General features: G+C 38.5%; 1 protein-coding gene across 11 annotated transcripts in view; it reads right to left on the reverse strand.

The window, feature by feature from the left end:
• The window catches only part of UBE3A (ubiquitin protein ligase E3A), a 95,370-nt gene extending 79,069 nt beyond the window's left edge, over positions 1-16,301 (reverse strand). For 2 of the 11 annotated variants that reach the window (XM_070268582.1, XM_070268602.1), the window contains exon 1: positions 14,900-14,946. The gene's annotated coding sequence lies outside the window, so the exon portion shown is untranslated. Of the gene's footprint in view, positions 1-14,899; positions 14,947-15,176; positions 15,412-15,583 lie in introns of those variants that run through there. The other 9 variants (XM_001917171.6, XM_070268606.1, XM_023651973.2 and 6 more) reach the window with 9 other exon arrangements.
• Positions 16,302-21,957: the final 5,656 nt, after the last annotated feature.

Below are 21,957 nucleotides of genomic sequence, written 5' to 3' on the forward strand. Positions count from 1 at the left end.
AAAAAGATTTTATATATACACAAAATAAATAAAGCAATGAGGTAAATAAGCAGCCCTATATAGCGTGTTGGGAACGAAACCACTTAAAAACATTTTTTAAAGAGTAATTGGAAGTATTTATCAAATTTTTAAGCTGACATAGCCTCATACTCTAACAACCATATTTGTAGAAATCTACCTTACAGAAATAAGTACCATATTTGTAACAGCAAAAATGGAAAGCAACCTAAATGCCACAATAAAAAGTTCCATAATGTATTATTAACTCTGAGTTTCTAGTTCAGTCCTAAAGACTGACAGAAATCGTAAGATTTATACTCTTCCATCTCAAGTTTACCCCAGGACGAATGTTCATTAAGGCCCAATTTCCCATATTTGACATTCGTTTCGTTTGTTTTTTATTTTTCTGGTTTTTTTCCCCAAGCTTATATGGTAAAACTATCTGTAGTTTTGTGGGCATGTGATGTGATGCATAGATTTAATGCAGTAATTAAAAATAAGTATTGAACTCCATTCTCTCAGTTGCTCTGGCCAAAATCTCAGTGTCATCTTTTACTCCTCCCTTTATTTCACACAAACATCTGATCTATTACCAAATCCTATGGGTTACTGTTTGAATATTTATCAATAATTTAATCACTTCTCACCAACCTCATTGGCATTACCCTGTCCAACCCATCACCACCTCTTATCTATATTACTGTAGCCTACTAACTGCTTTCTTGACTCTGCCTTTGTCCTTTTTCTCAGTCTATGCTCAACATGGCAGCCAGAGAGATCTTGCTAAAACACTGGTCAGACCTTTTCACTCCTCTGCTCAAAAACGTTCAACGGTTTCTCATCTTACTCAAAGGTAAAAGGCAAACTTATTATTATGACCAAATGATCTGTACCAACATTCTCTGACTCTATTTCTCATCATTTAATTTTCTAAACCCACGCTGACAACACCTCACTGTTCCTCAAACTCATCAGGCACTCTCTCACTTCAGGGTTTCCGTGTTCACTACTCTCTGCCTGAAATGCTCTTCCTCCAGATATCCACATGGCTAGCGCTCTCATCTCCTTCAGTTGTTTATTCAAGCTACCACCTCAGTGAGGTTTTCTCCGGCCACCTTAAAATCTGCACTCATCTTCTCCATCTCAAATACTTCATATCTCACTTCCCTTATTTATTTTTTTCTCCTTAAAAGTGCTATACAACATACAATATATTTACATAACTTGTTTATGATCTCTCTTTCCCTACTAAACATAAATTCCATGAACAGGAGTTTGGGTGGGTTTTATATACTACTGTCTCCACTAGCATCTAGAAAAATGCCTATGACACAATAGGTGCTCAATAAATATTTGCTAAGTGAATGAAGTAGATGTAGTTATGTAGCCATTCACAAGGAAAGATTTCTGTAACATATTAAGAGAGTAAAAGTTGTACAGAACGCAAGTTCAGTACAAAAATCTATAAACAAGCAACGAACAAGCTGAAAATGAAATTAAGAAAACAATTCCATTAGCAACATAAAAAACAATAAAATTCTTAGGAATATATTTCTTTTGAACAAAAGAAGAATAAGACCTATACACTGAAAAGTACAAAACACACAAAAAATTAAAGACCTAAATAAATGAAGTTATCCCATGTTCATGAATCAAAAGACATAATATTGAGGTAGCAATCCTCCTCAAATAGATCTACAGATTCAACACAAACCCTATCAAAATCCCAGCTGCCCTTTTTGCAGATAATGACAAGATAACTCTAAAAGTCACATAGAAATTCAAGAAACCCAGAGAGCCAAATAGTCTGGAAAAAGAATGAAGTTTAAATATTCACATTTCCCAATTTCAAAACTTACTAGAAATCTACAATAATCAAGAATGTATTCATAGCTGAAAAACAGACATACAGATCAATGGAAGAGAACTCAGAGTTCAGAAATAAATTCTTACATTTATGGTCAATTGATTTTCAATAAGTGTGCCAAGACAATTCAATGGAAAAGAACAGTCTTTCAACAAATGGCGTTGGGGATCTACATGTAAAAGAATAAAGGTGGGAGCCAGCTCTGATGGCCTAGTGGTTAAAGTTCGGTGAACTCTGCCTCAGCAGCCAGATTCAGTTCCAGGGCACAGAACCACACCACTTGTCTGTCAGTAGCCATACTGTGGTGATGGCTCAAATAAAAGAACTAGAAGGACTTACAACAAGAATATACAACTATGTACTGGGGCTTTGGGAAGGAAACAGAGAGAGAGAGGAAGATTGGCAACAGATGTTAGCTCAGGGTGCATCTTTCCCAGCAGCAAAAAAAAAAAAGAATAAAGTTGAACCCCTACCTCACACTACACCATATGCAAAAATTAACTCAAAGCAGATGACAGACCCAAATATAAGAGACAAAACTACAAAACTCTTAGAAGAAAACAGGTATAAACCTTTAAGACCTTGAATTACACAATGGTTTCTTAGATACCACCACCAAAGGCAAGAAAAGACAAACAGATAAATCAGACTTCACTCAAATTTAAAATGTGTGTGCTTCAAAGGAAACAACGGTAAAAGTGAAAGACAACCTACAGAATGGGGGAAAATATTTGGGAATCATATCTCCAATAAGGGACTTGTATCCAGAACATATAAAAACTTCTTAGAACCCAACAATAAAAAGAAAAACAACCCAATTTAAAAACAGCAAAGGAAATGAACAGACCTTCTAGAAAGACAGCCAATCAGCATATGAAATGATGCTCATCATCATTAGTCATTAAGCAAATGTAAAAAAACCCCACAAAGAGATACCCTCACACCCATAAGAATGGCTAAAATGAAAGGGACAAACAACAAGTTTTGGCAAGGAAGTAAAAAAATCAGAAAGAACTCTCATGTATTGCTGGTGGAACTGTAAACTGGTGCAGCCACTTCGGCAAAGAGTTTGGCAGTTCCTCAAAATGTTAAACATAGTTACCCTATGACCCAGCAGTTTCACTCCTAGGTATATATCCAAGAGATATGAATATATATGTGCACAGAAAAGCTTGTGCAGGAATGTTCATAGCAATATGATTCATAATAACTAGAAAATGTGAACAATCCAAACAGTTATCAAGTGATGATGAACAAACAGTATCTGTATAGTCATGCATCGTGACTGGAATACATTCTGAGAAACGCCTCATTAGGGAATTTTGTCTGTGAACATCACAGAGTGTACTTAACACAAACCTAGATGGTATAACCTACTGCACACCTAACCTATATGCTACTAATCTTACTGAACCACCATTGTATATCCAGTCCGTCACTGACCTAAACATCATTATGTGGTGCATGACTGTGCTCACACAATGTAATATTATTCAGCCATAAAAGGGAAGTACTGTTATATGCTACAACATGTATAAATCTCAAAAATTCTGTGCCAAGAAGCTATACACAAAAAGACACATTTTACAATTCTATTCATATGAAATATCCAGAATAGGCAAATCCATACAGAAAGAAAGTAGATTAGTGGTTCCTAGTGGCTGGAAGATGGGAGAAAAAGGAATGACTACTAACAAGTACAGGTCTTCTTTTGGGGATGATGAAAATGTTCTAAAATTAGATAGTGGTGATGGTTGGACAACTGAATATACTAAAACACACTGAAGTGTATACTTTTAAAGGGTGAATTTTATGGTATGCGAATTATATCTCAATTAAGTTGGAAACTGTAAAAAACATACAGCATGATTTTTTTAAACTCTCCAAAAAGGGAACACAGCTACGTGTAACTGCACTTACACAGATATATTTATTTGTTTGGTATTTGCCAGGCATTTTTATGTTTTTACACTTAAATTCGACAACTAAGTTTTGAAATGGGCTAAGAAAACTTTCACTCCTTTTCACACTTAAAAATATACATTCATTTATTTATCTTTATTTCCTTACTCTCAAAAACAATTAAATCAACATGCCAACACTTGAAGGGTAGAGAGGCTCTCCGGAAATATAAAAGTGTTAGAGTTCCTGGTTTTATGATTTATGGGAATAATCTAATATTTAAAATTGAGGCTGTGCTGGCAAATCTAGGTTGTATGGTCACACACAGACAGAAGCAGAACTTTGGGATCACAAGCACTGTGCACTGGAAAAGAACTGAATTCTCATTCTAAACTGATCCTTGCCACCCCCGCCGCCTCACAGGGTTCTGTGAAGATTTCCGAAAGTAAACAAGTTATGCTTTTTTACTTACCTGAATACAGAAAGTAGACCCATGATCTGCCAAGATTAAAATGCTATCTTTCCCCCAAAAGATACACGTATTTAAGTAGTGTTTTCTTATGTGGCTTACTAGCAGTGAGAGAATCTTATCTGAGCGCAGATCTTAGGTGTCATCTAGGGAGATCCTTTAGAAATTCCAAATTACCAGAATTATTTCAATTTTCTGGCTTTAATGATAAATCACTTATTCTGGTCAACAAATCTATGATCTGAAAACAGAAGCAAATGTGCCATATAGTCCTAATGATTATTTTTGTGAAACTTTCCGCTAGGTTCTTTTCGCACCACATTTGAGTTCAATCTTATACAGTGCCTAAGCTAAAATTAAATCTAGAATTCTGCTAGCTTTCAGTCTGTTATATGCACACAAAAAAAGATGTGTAATGCAATATACTATAAGAATTAAAGGTAGGTTGGTTTTTCTTGAAATAATCATGAACACATTTTCAGGTTTAATTTATTATATTTCATCTGCCTATCAAATGTAGCATCTAAACTCATAAAATTTGATTTAAGGATAACAAAAGACCATTGGCTTCTAATTTGACTTCAAAATGCCTTTAAGAAAATTTACCACATATAATTTTAAGTGAACCAGACTGCATTTGTTAAAAGATAGAAAATTGTTGTTCTAAAGACCACCCATACTGGAAGGACATAAATATTAAACACTGAGGACATTTAATCTTTTATTACTGTCTAGCAAAATACTTCAATGTAGCCTAATTAAAAATTTTCTTTTGAGCAGCTATCAACTGGAGCAATATGTCTAACTGGAAAATAAAAATGCAATTCTAACCAATTGGTAAATGAACATTCATTCATGCGGCATTCACAATGCCTGGAACGTGAAAAAAACATGAGATAGCATTTATTTTTCTCATAGAATCTTCAATTAAGGAGTAAAAAAAATTATTCAATTTCAGTTGAGATAAGTACTTACTCAGGAAATGCAGGATTTACTAACAGTATAATACAAGGGAGCCTTACAACCAGTGAATTCAAGGAGATTCTCAAGTAAGGCTTCTCTGAGTAATATTTAGGCTGAGCCCTAAAGGATGGGTAAAATTGTTGCCTGTGTCTCAGGCAGATTGAAATGCAACAGTAAAGCGTTTGACACAAGGAGGATGTTGGATAGCTCAAAAAACTTTAAAAAAAAAAAAGGCCAGTACTGTTAGATGGTTCTGAACAAAGGAGAGTGTGGAGGAAGGCAAGGCTGAGGAGGTGCAGATCAGGTGGGACCTTTTAGGCCAATTAAGGCTTCTGAATTTTATTCTAAAAGCAACAGAAAGCCAGAGAAGAATTTTAAAAATAGAAAGCAGCAAGGCTAGACTTGTATTTTTAAAAGATCACTTGAAAAGACGAGAATTCTTATTTGTTCACAATAATCCAAAAGAATTACAAACATTAAAAATGATCAAGTTCACCCACGTTGATGGATACAAAATCAATACCAACAACGATCAAATGTTAAAAAAAAAGGATATTTGAAAAGAAAAGGAAAAAAAAATCAATTATCTAGGAATAAATTTAATCAAGTATGTTTAAAAGGCATCTATGAAAAAAAACTGCAAAATATAGAATCAATAAATGGCAAGATAAACCATGTCAATTCTCAAGTTAATTTATACATTCAATGTGATTCCAATTAATATCCCCAAAGGAACTCAATAAACTGGTTTTAAATTATTATGGAACAGTAAAAGTCTAAGAGTCAAGTCAGTTCTGAAAATCAATAAAAGGGGGGCAGTGACTCTCAGATTTCAAAGCTTAATATAAAGTTATTTGAAATAATGTAGTACTGGTGTTAAAAAAAAAAAGACAAAAAAATTAAATGCAATAGAATAAAGGACCTAAAATCAAACCCAAGCATAAGGCAGATGACACAGGTTGACACTAAAAAAAAAAAATTAACAGGGAAAGAATTCAATACTTAATGTTGAGACAACTAGCTTTTCATATCAAGGGGGAAAAAAAAGATTCCTAACTCCTTCTCAGATGGACCTAAACACAAAAAAACAAACAAGAACAAAATCCCCTTACCTATTAGCAAACAATACAAGAAGGATTTCTTAAACACAAAAAACACAATCATAAACACAAATCACAAAGGAAAAGACTCATGATTAAGACATCAAAAATTGAGATTCTATATCCCAAAAGAGATACCACAATAAGCAATAAGTAGGATTTTGCATTTTATTCTTATTCTGATAACTTTCCTGGCTGCATTGTAAAGAGAGAAGGTTGGATAAGATGATCTCCAAGGTCCTTTACAACATAAACAGTCTTTTATTTTCTTTTTAAAACATTCCTTTAATTTATGAATCACTGAAAACAGAAAATAAAATTCATATCTATTTATCCACCACCCAGAATTAATATTCAAAGGAAATGAAAATTAAAATGAGATATTTTAAATCCATCAAATTAGCAAAAAATTTTAAATCTGACAATCCTAAGTATGGGCTAGGACGCTGGAAAAAGATATGCCCATATACTGCTAACGTATATACTGACATAACTATTTTAAAGAATTTAGCAGTTATCTAGTAAAGTGAAAGATATTCACAATCTATTCCCCAGAAATTCCACTTCTGTGAATCTTCCCAAAGAAACAATGGCATAAAGAAACGTGTAAAGGGGTGGCCCAGGGGCGTAGTGGTTAAGTTCGGTGTGCTCCACTTCAGTGGCCCAGGTTTGCAGGTTTGGATCCCAGGCACAGACTTACACCACTCATCAAGCCATGCTGTGGCAGCAACTCACATAAAAAACAGAGGAAGATGGGCACAGATGTCAGCTCAGAGCCACTCTTCCTCAAGCAAAAAGAGGAAGATTAGCAAAAGGTGTCAGCTTAGGGTCAATCTTCCTCATCAAAACAACAAAAAAAGAAATGTGTAAAAATGATCATTACAGCATTATTTGTAATAGCAAAAAAGGAAATGACTCAAAATATCCATCACAGACATTTTACATATCCATACAATGGAGTACCATACAGCAGTTAACCTGAATAAACTAGAGCTACATGCATCAACATACATATCCCAAAGAATACTGAGTTAAAAAAAGCAAGCTGACAAAAGATACAGACAACACTTTGTAAAACTCTAAGATACAAAACCCAACACCACAGGTATCACTTACGGATACATGTACACAAACACAGTAAAGTATAAACAAGGATATAAAACACAGAACCCTTGGGATAGTTATTAGCTTGGGTAAAGAGAGAGAATAATAGGACTTGGGGGGAAGGGGTGACGTTGCTACAAGAGGATACTTAAGGCCACGTTTCTCAAAGGATCAAAATTGGCTATAAATTCGTGGTGGTGGGTAAATGAGTTATTTGCTGTATTATTCACTGTATGTTTTAAATACTTTATAATTAAAATATATATATGTATTTTAAAAGAAAAAATGAGCATATAATATCCAAACTGAAAATTACCTTGGATATCATCTATCCAACCTACTTACTTTATAAAAGAACTAAGGAAAGATATCAGAATAAGAATATAAAATAAGTAGTATTGTAGTCATGGTGATTTTAAACACATACTAGGTGTTTAAAATAGCACTTAGGGGAATTAGATCTTGATCACTTGAGAGAACCTTGGTAGGCTACGTGATCAGTCCCAAATTTTCAAAATCTGGTGTCAGCTAGAAGTATGGAGAACACACACACACACATACCCCTCCTAGGAATGCCTTGTCAAATTCAGCACAGGGACGGCAGTAAAGTGGGACTATAGTAGGTCTTTGGCCCACTGTCTAGGCTGACTCCTAGTTCTATTTCTACTTAAAATTACTTAAAATCCTGAAGCCTAGAGGATTGTTCCTGATCATATTTAGTTCATTAGCCCACAGCAGATATCTAAAAGTAGTCCTGAACTAACTAGAAAGTAGTTCATTCATCTAGCACTCATAACTACCTAAAACTGCACACGTGAAAAAAATATGAGACAGACAGCAAATGTTTACTGTTCTCACAGAATCTTCAATCCAGGAGTAAAGAAATTAATCTCAGTTGAGATCCATCTATTTTTTAAGTTCACCCTTCTTACATCTAGCCCAAAGATGGAAGAGGAATTTTGGGGGGAGAGAGTACCCTGACTCCCAACTGAGTTAAATGAGACCATAAGATCTTACTTTCTCATTTTAAAGATAATCTGAAATACAGTACACTGGGCAATGATTAAACAAAGAAATATACAATATGATTTAAAATGCAGAAATGTAGTTTTATGTATGTAAAAGACTAAAGTTAGCTCAGTTTTTCCAATATATTACACTTAAGTGTTCTCATTTCAACACTGTAGTCAACTTTTAAGAAGCACTTCCATTCTGTCAAGTACAGTATATCCCCACCTTAGCTACCAAACTTTATCCATTTAATTTTCTATTTTCCCTCTCTGTTCTTTAAATGTATTTAATACGTGTCCTAGTCCATTCGGGCTGCTGTAACAAAATACCACAGACTGGGTGGCTTATAAATAATAGGAATTTATCTCTCACAGTCCTGGAGTCTAAGTCGTCCAAGATCAAGGCTCCAGCAGATTCCATGTCTGGTGAGAACCAGCTTCTTGGTTCACAGACAGCTGTCTTCTGGCTGGATCCTCACTTGGCAGAAGAGGCAAGGAAGCTCTCTGTAGTCTTTATAAGGGCACTAATCTCATTCATGAGGGCTCTGCTCCCATGACCTAATCACTTTCCCAAAGGCCCCATCTCCTAATATCATCACACTGGGGGTTAGGATTTCAACATACGAATTTTGGGGGGAATATAAATATTCAGTCTACAGCAACATGTTATGGACATAGCAAATGTGCAAGTGAATAAGAATAAAGCAGCTTAAGTAATTAGAGAAACTTCATTTCTTAGAAGCTCTAAATGTGGGTTATCTGAAACAGCAGTTTCTATCACCAACAATGGAATATACCCATTGTCAGTTCCCTTTAGAAAACCAGAAAAGAAAAATATTACCCAATTAATCTTTGTGTGAAATAGGATTTATCAATTAGTATACATCACATACAATAGGTGCTCAAAAACATGTATTTTTTTAATTCCTTAAACAAAAACTTTAAATATCTAGCAAAGGTCAGTATTTAATATCCTTATTGATGGAACACTGTAAGGTTATCAATATGGGCACATACACACACAGAAGCACAATAAATAGAATTCCTAAGAAAAAAGTACTAAGATAATTAATAAATTGGAAATAACCCATATTTCTCCCTATGAGCTATTAGCTCTATATAGAAAACACTGTCAGGTATTTCAGCCTTTTCCTTCCAAAGAGCAGAATTATGCTTTACATCTGATAAGAGATAGGAAAGCATCTGTTGGCAGTATGAAGAAATTCTTGTAGTGGTATCTGCAGTGCTAGAGCTATCATCTGAGAAGAAAATAAAGAATATCAGTTTTAGAGAGGGAGCTAGAGTGCAATGCAATGACAATTTCATTTGTCCATAACTGAATGGTACATACACGATTGTTACAGTATCCTCTGTATTGTCTATTTATTTGGAAGGAATTCAGAATTTACTCTGCATCACAAAGAATATAAAGATATATGAGTTAGAACAATAGCTACAGTCCACAAGGGTAATTCTAAGACTACCTTCTCACATTCAAGAGGAATGCTGCTGAGGTAGAAGTCTATTAGAAGCTTAAAATGGCTAAGCCATTCCTTTTGATACAGAGACATAAGTCATCAAACGAAAAGAATATGTGTGGAAGTACAGCACTGGTAACATCTTCATTCAGCCCCCAGCTACGTAATTTATGTGCAGCACTACTTGTCTCAAAGGTGAAAAGGAACATCTTGAGTTACTGAAAGAATACACAATGGGCACACATTAAGAACTAAAAAAGAGCCACAAGCCTGCATACCACAGAGACAGGTCAAAAAATTTGCTGATGTTTTATTTCTGTCAACATAAAGGGATCTATGCTTGACTAACCGCAAATGATCCCAAAGGGTACAGAAGATCAACTTCTGGAACACACTGAGCTGTTTAGAGTCACCACATTAGACTCCACACTGGTCAGCCAAGAGTTTCATTTAAGGAAGATTTTATCCTACTTGTATAGTAAGTGTTCAGGGCTCATACACTACCTCCATGCTTTTATTTGCAGCACAGATGCTGACTCTTAACTAATAAAGTCTTACACAGGACTCTCTTCTAACTATGATCCACATGTGATGTTTATACGAGATTTCAGCAGATTTCCTAGAATTGAACTTCTGGAATGATACTATCTAGTAAGGTTCTGTATACTGATACTATCTAGTAAGGTCTCCAAAACCTCTTTTCAGGTCAACCTAATGATTCACTTGCCATTTACCAAATTAACAGGAGAGGTCAAAAATAAAGCAAATTACAGAAGGGATTTGACTTTGGATTAATAATATTGAATAATGCATTATCAACTATTCAGAACAATTATTTATTTCAAATGTAGTTACCAAATTTAAAATAAATTCACACACTAAATATTTCCTGAAATAATATTTCTATGAAAAGGTTAAAAATGTTAATAGAGAAAAGCAGGAAAATATACCAAGGTTCCAATCACCTGACGATCACTAACCAGTTTGTTTTCTTGGGCAAGTCATTAAATCAGTTATAAGGTCACTTTATAGAATATTAATCCACTTTTTCAAGAACGATCACATTCGAAAAACATAATTCTCTGAAAGAGACAAAGCAAGTATCACCTTCATTTGACAGAAGGAATAGAACAAAGGTTTAGAGCGCTAAAGGACCTGCTCATGACCAGCTAGGAAGCTAGAGAGGAAGGATGAATCCATGATCTTCTGACAACAAAGGCAGTGCTTCTTCCTCCACATCAACAGTTCTCAGTGGCTTTTGTTCACTGAACCTGTTGAGACTCTGAAGCACTTAAAATTTTACAAATAATTTTAAAAGTTCACAGTCACAAAGCTTAGAATCAAACAACAATAACTTCCAGCTAAATCCCATGTGCCAAGGTAAGTACTCCCAAGATAAAAAAAGAATAGCTTGATTTCATTCTCAAATAGGCCTTACACTTAATAACCTTCTTTTTGACTTATTACCCATAATGGTATTTACTTCTTAAAAATAACTTAGATCAAAGCACTATAAGTGACATTTCTGAGATTAAATGAAAATGAAAGCTAGCAAAAAAATTTATTATGTATTTATGTATTTTAATTATTGAGGTCGCAGAGGTTTATAACACTGTGTAAATTTCAGGCGTACATATCTGATAAAGAGTTAACTTCCAAAACATATAAAGAACTCATACAACTCAACAACAACAAAAATACGATCAAAAAATGGGCAGAGGATACAAAGAGACATTTTTCCAAAGAAGATATACAGATGGCCAACAGGCACGGGAAAAAATGTTCAACATCACTAATTATTAGGGAAATGCAGATCTAAACTACAATGAGATATTACGTATTTATTAATAAGTCATTTCATTAAAAAAACATTTATATAGCATCCTTAAGTATTTCAAACATCTCATGTTTTGGACATAGGATATAAGTTTGTATATTAACACTATTTCCATTAACTGTAACTTTACTGTATTTCTTTTATTAGAAGAAAAAGCCCCATTTCCTACACTAACTGCTATGGTCAAAAAAGGTCCCTTCATGGCATCTTATGAAGGTTGCCTTCAATGAACAATGTAGAAAATACACATCTCCAAAAAGGTGGGCAGGTAATCACAAAGCAAAGTAACTACTCCTCCCAACAGGACGGACAGGAACTATGTCTTTGTGTGCAAAGAGTCCTGAACTAGGTGTCTTTAAGAAAACCATTTTAAAGCTTTGCATTTCAATTTCCTCATGTGTAAAATGAACGGAGTAACTGACCTCAAGGATAGTCCTACTCAGGTTTAAAACTTCTATGAATCTATAACCAGAAGACAGAATCATAGTCACACCAGAAAAATAGAGTACTTACAGGCAACTGCCAAGGTAAATTTATTTTTTTATTTTACTTAGACACACACACTCTCTCGCTCTCTCTCTCTCTCTAAAACACTATGTGCCAGATGCTGGGTAGCGGACTGGGACCAAGACAGGAAGATATGAAGTATCTGGCACGTGCCAGTTGTAAAAAGAAAGGGGTAAAACAATATTCTTTAGAATAGCAGCTACAGGCGGGAGGTGTTGTGCCCACAGAACTGCCCTAAGATTGAAAGGGCATGGGAGAAGGAGACTCTGTTATGTGATGGTGTTTCACAAAATAATGGAGTTATGTGGAGAAAAGTCACTAGCCTCTAAGCTTCCAAAAGACAGAGACATGATTCTTGTCTTTGTAGCCCCTATACCTAGCTCAGCTCATAGTAGCCACAGTATGTACCTAATAAATGTTAGTTGACCATTTATCGATTTACTGATAACTAATTCATCCATACTCTGCTAACATACTCTGTGGTAAACACTTGGAGTCTTTGACCTTAAAGACCGAGTTCACAGCTAGTGAGAAAGAAAACAATGTCAAGGATAATATGCTATAGTCCACTGTATATAAAGTGCTTTGAGACCATTCAAAAAAACTGGGTGGGAAGACTTCAAAGGATAATACTTATTAAGCGCCTATGTGTTAGGCATTTTACATACTTTAATCCTCACAACAACTGTGAGTGAGTTTCACCTTCCCATTTTACAGATGACAAAACTGCAGCTCAACAAGATTAAGCAACTTGCCAAGGGTCCAACAAGTAAGGTAAGGCCAGAATTAAACAAAGCTATGTCTACTATACATACCATAATGTCTTTAATTTTTATATTTTATCTTTACATTCGCAGTCAGGGGAAGAGTGGGGACTGCCAAATCACCCAAAACTCTGTTGTCCTGAATCATCATGAAAAGAGCATCTAAGACCTTATCCAAGTATTTTTATTCGAAAAACCACTTATGAAAAAGTATTCACTCATAAAAATCAGAAAACTAATTTTTTAACAGCCACATAAACAATGTTTCTACATTTTGACCTACAGAAAAATAGATCCAAACAAAACCGTGCAACATGACTGAAGAACATAACCAGTAAGCATTTAAGAAAACAGACACTTGTAAATATCATTTCAAGTGCTTGGGTTGAAAAATTTAGGTATGATGCATAGATTTGGATTATTCCACTGACTGCATATTGAGAGAAACAGCAAATTCTTCCAGATTGTTTTTTGAGGGGAGAGAGGTCACTTAGAAATGATATAAAGTTTAATAAATACAACTGATTAAATGTTGCAAGTCAAAGACACTATAGGTACCCAAAAAACTTTAAGTGGACTGGACAAGTGGGATGAGAATGTGTTCCTTACACTTGTGACTACTAAGTACCCTTATTTAAGATTCCCCCCCCCAGATAGACCAGCCCTGAGCCAACATCCGCTGCCAATCCTCCTCATTTTGCTGAGGAAGACTGGCCCTGAGCTAACATCTGTGGCCATCTTCCTCTATCTTATATGGGGGAGGCCTGGCACAGCATGGCTTGATAAGCAGTGCATAGGTCCGTGCCTGGGATCCAAACTGGCGAACCCCCTGGCCACCAAAGCAGAGCACGCAAACTTAACCACTGCACTACTGGGCGGGCCCCAAGAAGATATTTTTTAAGTCAAGAAAAAAAGTGTAGGATTCAAGAGAGATAAAATAAAAGCAGCTTACAAAACCTCTGAAAAGGAATCAAAACACTCAATTTGCATCTCTGTGTAAACCCCTGAGGAACCAAGTAACGTCCACAGGATGGTGTACAAACTACTAAGCACACTAATGCTGGTTAACAAATATTGACACAGTAAAACTTTCTTACTTCACATTCTAATTTTGTAAATAGAGAGTCATTATTTCTTGAAGCTATTCTTGTTTTTGTTTTGTCAGGATTATTACTGTCTTTAAAGGGCTTCAGGTCATCTTTCGGGATTAGCACCATCATTAATACTGTATTCATTACATTAAAAATATGGTAAGTAACTCAGATTTTAAAGCAGGATCTAATTCCAAAGTGATTTCCACTAAACATACCAGGACAAGGCTTGCTTTTTATCTTCCTAAATTCTAACCTTTCTATGTGGCTTACAAAATAATCTAAGTAAGGGGACTTACTAGTCACAGGCATGAGATAAACACTTCTCAATTCATTCAACAAGATTTATTGCGTATCCACAGTCTTTGACACCTAACTTTTTAACAGTTGTACTGCTAAACTTTAGGTCATTTTCATTTGAAGGCCCCTACTCCTCCTCAAAAAAAATTTTGGAATAATGTGCGGCTTCCCTCTATATTGCAACCAGTGGAATGATTCAAAATTATGGGTCATATCCATATTCCTTCACGACTGATAGAGGGTAACTTCGGACTGCAAATCTCATATGCTATTACGTAGGTTGCATTTGCAACTGCACCCAAGCCTAAATAAACACAAGTCCTAAACACAAGTCCAAATAGACTTTGTAATGTTTCTATTTTAGCACGCTCATAGGACATTTTAAAAAATTCAGACACTAAATTATCTTTCGAGGATTCTAAGCTTAATCAAACAGCGTCCATATTAAAATTATTTTTAACAATATTATGGGCTAAAGCATTTGCCACATTCAAATTCTGACTTTACCAACAAAAACCTCCACACCATGACAAGGAAAGAGTCCTTTTCATTTTCTCAACTGAAAAAGAAAAAAAAAAACAGGCCAACTGTTTGCAGGTTTGCATTTAACAGTCTCTGGCAAACTCACTAGCTCACGTTTAATTTCAGAATCCTGATGAGTAATCTGTGAACACAACCCTTAGGTCTGATTTCCCACTTCATCCGCACCCCCCACCCCCGCCGCCCCACCAGTCCACTTCCCAAGCCCCAACCCACCAAAGCCCACGTCTATATATTTCTTTACCAAGAAGGCCAAAACCTGGAAAACACGGAGAAAGAGCTCCCCTAGGAAGTAAAAAGCCAGCCCGAGGCTCAGGCCGGCTCCGCGAGCCCTACTCCAAGGAGGGGCCACTCTCGACGCCCCGCACGCCCCGCCCCGCTCTGGGCCCGCTCGGTCCCCTTGGGCGACAAAACCCTCCCTCCGGCGCTCTGCCAGGACTGACAGTTACGGCAGCAGCAGGCGCTGCTACCAGAGGCCTACTTCTGGCACCGGCCCCTCCAGACCACGCGCCCCAAACACTAGCCCCGACGGGGGTGGGGGTGTCCCTACCCTAGCCGAGCCAGCCCCGAAGGGTGGCCTGGGCAACAGAGGAGACTAAAGGAGGCGCCGCTCGGCCTCCCCGCCCAGGCCCCGTCCTCGGCCGCACTGACCTGTGGTCGCCCCCGCGCCTGGGCTGCGGCCCTCGCAGCAGCGGCCGCCTCACTGGTCGTCGTCGTCCTCGCCTGCCGCCTCCGCCCGCCACCGCCTCGTTCCCTGTCGCTGCCGCCACCGCCCGGGCTCATGCGGGACCCGCGCTTCCTTCTCCGGAGACCAAGGCCGGGAAAGGGGGCGTCGGGGCCGCTGAAAACCCCGCGCTCTCGCCAGCTGCCGCCGCGCCGCTGCCTATCCACACTGGGGACTCCGGGGCCAGCCTGGCCGGGGGAGGCTGCGAGCCGCTCCGAGCACAACCCCGAGGAGGAGCCGAGGGAGGCGCGCCGCCCGCGCCGTGAGCGCCGGGTCGGCAGAGGTGAAGCGCAAGTCGGCGGCGGCGGGGGCGGCGGATGGCTACGTAGCGGCGGGGTGCGCGAGTCAGAGGAGGGCGGTCTGTCGAGGTTTTGGCGAAGGGGATTCAGACTCTGTCGTCTCCTGCAGTCACCCCGAGCCCAGCACCACCATCTTGGGAAAAACGCGGATCTCGCGGCCGCGGCGCAAGCCGGGAGGACTGGCTGGGCGGGCCGAGTATCCCAGCAGGCAGCGCGCGTCGCCCGGCCAGGCTAGGGCTCCAGGCCAGGACGCAGGGACGCGGGGAGGTGCCGGGGCGCGCGCGGGATGGCGCAGAGCTCTGCCCCGCCCTCCTTCGCCGGCTCCGCCCCCCTCCTGCTTGCCGTCGTCGCCAGCGCAGGGGCCGTTGGGAAGGGGAAGTGGCTCGCCGTTCCTCGGAATCTCCTCGGGCTCGGTCGCCATTTTGAGGCTGAACAGCCTGGGCCGTTCCTCCTTTGAACCACTGGTGTTTGTGGCCCTACAGAATGAACGGGGTCCGCTCCGGAAACCCCCTAGAGGCCCTAGGAATGTTGGAGATCTTCCTGGTCTACCCAACGGAGGAACGTGCCGGAATTTGGACGCTCGGGATTTTGTGGGGGGAGGAATCGGTCCGAAAGTCGCCGAGGGGGCTTTGATAGCCCGCAGTCCCCGCGGCGGGGCGGAAGCCTCCGGATATTAGGTCTCCAACCCCTTTGTTCGTCGGGCTGCTTTTGTAAGCACTGTAGAGATAGCCCGAGAGAGCGGGCCAGCTTTCAGAGGACCAAGGTCATCTGCTTAGGCCTCTTGCCAACACTTGATGTATCACTGGTTTACAAGAAGGTAAAAGCCCTTGTCCTGCAGGTTTGACCTTTGGTAGGTTGCCGATACAGAGAAAGTGGCCTCTTGGTTGACCCCAGCTGGATAGAGGCTGATTTTGGTCCGCTTGACGACTGAACTGAACCCATTTAAACCCATGCGTCTTCATATTTAGTACAAAGGTTACCCTTTTTTTTTAAAGGTTTTTTTATGGCTCCGCAACACTTAATAGCAAAGTATAATGGAATCACTAACAATTCATAGTCTTAACGGGTTGCAACTTTGCCGATCCCATTCGTTTAGTATTCAAACTTTTTATATCAACACTTGTACATAGCAGTGTATTTAGCTGTCATTCTTAGAACATCTTTTTTATGTAGTCAGGGAAATATATATACACTGCTTCCCAACAATAACTAACTATAAAAAATTTTACCAACTATAAAAAATAAGCTAGTGGAATTTAAATTATTCTAGGACAACTCATGACAAATGGCAGTATTAAATCATGTCCAATTTTAACTCAGTTCCTTATTTTTTTATTTCTCCCGTTGCAGATTTTCATTTAGAAACTATTTGCAATTCTATTGTATGGAATAGACTAGTTAAAATCATGGTCTTTTAAGGAATTATCTTTGCATATTATCAGAATAGGCAAATGAGAATGAAAAGCTTTAAAGACTTCATTAGAGTAGTTAAATAATTGTTACTACAATATCTGGCGTGTGAAGATACTTTTAGCTGTTCTATTTCCTCTAGAAATTGAATAAATGAAGTGTAACTTTATAATAAGCTGGTATATCCAAATGTGGCAGAAATCTCTGAGTTCCAAAAAATCAAAGGCTCAAGATAAATAAATCTGCTCTTAAATGTCAGAATGACTATCTAGTTCTTTAGTAAGATCAAGGAGAATCCCAATTTCTCATTGGAATCTGGAGAAATTACCCATAGCCCTTTCAGTTCATTAATATTAAATAGGTATTCTTATGTGTGACGCTGGTGTCAGATTTGATTCAAGAATCCACTGTGCTATTTGCCTTATCTATTTTCAAATTTCAAAATGTTTTCTGGTAAAAATTACCAGCACAAATATTGTCAGGAATCCTTAGAATACTAATGATGTTCCACCTCCATGTATATCAGTTTTTATGAATAAATTTTTTTCTCTCAAGTCAGACCCATGTTTTCCTTCAGGTCTGTTTTCCCAGAAAAATAACTTGGTGTCTACTGAGTAAGTTGTAAAATTTATAAACTCTTGTAATCAAAATGAAACCCAGTAGTTTCTAATAATTTTCTCATTTCAGGTGTAAAGTGAAATCAGCAGTTTAATTTTTTTAGCATAGTGCATTAATTCTTTGAACAAGCTTTGAACTTCTATTTACCCAGAGCTGTGCCAGGCTTTGGGAAACAATAAAAGGGCAACAATCCCTATCCCTGCCCTCAAGAACTCACAGTCCAAGAGGAAGGCACACCTGTAAAACTGTGGACACTTTTTCAGAATAACCAAACACTTCAGTGACTATGGGAGTGTTTACTAATCTATGTCTTCTAATACTCATGAACTTTTTTTTGTAATGGAACATTTTGCCCTAAATCTCTGATGAAGTTGGTTTTTTGACAGCTGTTTGGTGCTCACAATTTCTTGTTGATGAGAGACACAACAGATGAATCAAAATGCTAGCATGCCCCTAGGATCAGGAATAAACTGAGATTATGGAACAGAAAAGGGTCAGATATGGTGGAATGAAAGTTACTGTTGCTATGTTTAGCTTGCATCAAACTGTTATACACTCTGTGTTGAAAGAGACTAAGCTTTCAGTATATGAGTAGCTCTTGGTGTTTAAGAAATACAGTGGAAGCAGAATTAGCTGCATGAAGAACATTGCCTGACATATGATAAGTGCTCGGTAAATGTTAGTGCTTAGTAATATTAGCATTATCTATATCATTATTTGGCATTAGACACTTCATGCATGAACTCCTTCACACCTCCACCCTTATTCCTACAGATCTACCTAAATTTGCACTATCCTTGATCTTCTGTCCTAAAGTATGAGCCATCCTTCTTCCTTTCTACAGCTAATTTTTTTTGGCGGGAAGAGGGAGCTCTCCTCAAGGTTCTTAATCCCTCAGGAGTTCCCTCTCCTGTTCATAAATTCTCCCTGTACTTTGTTCCTTCTGTTTAGAAGACTCAGATTGCCATTTTCCTTCCAAGTCCCTCTTCACCTACTGAAATTTAGCATTTGCCCCATTTTACTGTATATGTTGCTAGTATTAATGTCAGTAATGGCATAATGGCCAAACCCAAAGGTTGCTTCTCAATTTTCTTCCTATATGACCTCTTTGCAGCCTTCCACACTGCTAACCACTGCCTCCTGGAAACTGCTCCCTTGGTTCCATCACCTCATGTTCTCCAGCCTCTCCTCCTGTGTCTCAGGCCACTGTTCCTCAAGTCTTTACAGAATGGTCTTCCTCTCCATCCTTGGTTCTCTTTGCCTGCTATATTACAGTCTCTGGCAGTACCATTTACGTATACTCTTTCTGTATCACTTATTTCAGTCAGGAATCATCTGAATCTTGAACACTGACCTCACTCAGAAACTTCAGACATATTTTCAACCCATTGGAAATTTGTACTGGATGTTCTATCTACAGGTACCTCACACTCAATATATCTAAAATTAAACTGCTGAATTTGTCCCATTTTCCACCATTAACAGCGATGGGGATAATTGTGGATAGGAGCAGGTTTTAGAAGAACAAGTAGGAATTGGGTTTGGGCAGTGTTGAATTTGAGATGCCTATGTATCAGTAGTAGATATATGCAGTAGAGACTGATTGCTAGTTGACTCTTAATATTATTCTCTTCATCCATGATAATGGAGTATCTACCCAGACACATGGTTACCTATAATAAACTCTCTAAGTATGGCCATGTCACTAAGTTCTGGCCAGTGGGATGTGAGCAAAAATAACGTGTGAAATTTCCAGATCATACTCTAAAAGAAATGGGATGCCCCTTTCCCTGTGTCCTTTTCTGATGATTGGAATGCGGTTGGGGTGTGAGCTATGTTGGAGGGATCACAGAGCAGCACGGTGGGTCACTGAGGAGTTCATGGGTCAGAGCCTGTGTACCAGCTTAAACTTTGGTGTAAGACAGCTACTAACTTCTATAATTTTCCATGGTTATTCTGGATCCCTTTTACTACAGCTCACCTTGTATCCTATATTCAAATGAAGAAATCAAGGAGGCAGGTAGGTATGGGCATCTGGAGTTAAGGGAGAATGAAACCAACTCATCTGACATTTCTTAATTGATGACTCTACCATCTGTAACAGTCCCCAATCATAATAGTGTTAGTAATCCTAGATTTCCTCCTTTCCCTCACTTTCCTGGCAATTAGGAGGCAAAGTTATATACTCCTTAAAGAATTGGTTTTAGAATTAGCAAGCGTAGCAAAGTGGTTAAGAGCACAGGCTCCCCGTTTATTAGCAAGTGCAAAAATGTTGGGCAAAATCATAAACCCCTCTCTGATTTAGTTTTCTCAGCTGTAAGGCAGGGTGGTTGTGAGGATTAAATGTTAATATACGTAAAGTAATTAGAATAATGCTGGGCACATAGCACAAGCTCAATAAAGGGAAGGTTTTTGTCCCATGCAAATCCCAGTTCTATCACTTACCAGATAGAGGACCTTCAATTAATCTCTCTGTTGCCTTATCAGTGAAGGGGGAAAAATAATAGTCCTGACCCCATGTGGCTACTGTAACTATTCATCCCTTCGACACATATTTATTGAATAGATATGGTGTAGCAGCACTGTGCTAAGTGCCAAGAATACAGCAATGAACAAAGAACCTGCCCTCATGGAGTTTATGATCTAGTGGAGAAAGAAAAGCCACAAATCTGGTGGGTCAGAATGTGATAAGTATCAAGGAGGAATACAAAGCAAGGCAAAGAGGATAGTGGATGCTACAGGAGTTACATCATGCAGGGTGGCCAGAGAAGGTCTCATTGAAAAGATGACATTAAGCAGAATCTTGACAGAAGTGAAGTAATGAACTGTGGGAATCCAAGGGGAAGAGCATTCCAAACAGATAGGACCCTGAGGCAGAAAGGTACCTAGAACCTCTAGGACCACCTGGGAAGGCACTGAGGCTGGATGGAGCAGTGTGAGAGAAGATGTTGAGATGAGCTCAGGGAAGTCAGGGTGGGCTATAGCCAGGTGGGCTTTGTACCTCATCCTAAGGACTTGGTTATTTGTACTGAATCAGGTGAGAAGCCCTAGAAGGGTTTGAGAGACTTATGACGAGATGTAAGCTATAGGAATCATTCTGACTACTGTGTGAAGAATGGACAGAGACAGCACATGTGAAGTATTCGGTGCACAACATATGGAAAATGTTCAATAAATGGTAATAAGGACTGCTATTATTATTATTAGCTATTATTGTCACTATTATAACATCCATTTCCTTCTATAAAATCCCACTGCTACTACCTTAATTTAGACCCTTAGTGTTTCTTGCTTGAACTACAGTGTGGGCTCCAGAAAGTTAGGGCTGTATTATCTTATTCATTATTGTATTCCCAACCCCCAACAAAATGCTTGTCCATATTACGGTATTCTCCTACTGAATTTCCTCATCTTGGAATGTTTTTTAAAGAAACAAATAGCATCTCATTACTCCTGTGCTTGAATCTATCAGTGGCTCTTCATAGCCTTCTGGATGATATCCAAACTCCAAGAGCAAGACCCATTGGATGTGGGCCCTGCCTCCCAGTCTCATGTCTTTTCACTCCTCCATGAACCCATTGCTAGAGCAGTGCATACACACTTGAGTCATTTGGAGCCCTTTGGTATGCAATTCCTTCTGCCTTTTAGACAAGTTCAAGTACCTTCTCTGAGAAGCATCTCTAATCTTTTCAAGCAGGGTTATTGTTTGTGCCTCTATGCTACTTCTTCCCATCATGTTACTTCTCAAAAACTGTTGTTATATGTGCTGTGCTTACATTTCTGTCTCCCATTAAGTTTCTTGAGAAAGGAAAGTACCTTTGACTTGCTTCGTGTTCCCAGTACCAATCTCGGTGGTTAAAAACTGATGTCTCCTCAAAAAGTATTTGAATGAATGAGCTAATGTATGGTAAAGTTGTTTATCTTTGGATATTTCACTTTTCAACTATGTCAAGCAGAGATCCAAGGTGCAGAGG

The sequence above is a fragment of the Equus caballus genome, chromosome 1 (assembly GCF_041296265.1).
Source record: "Equus caballus isolate H_3958 breed thoroughbred chromosome 1, TB-T2T, whole genome shotgun sequence".
NCBI classification, from domain to species: Eukaryota; Metazoa; Chordata; class Mammalia; order Perissodactyla; family Equidae; genus Equus; species Equus caballus.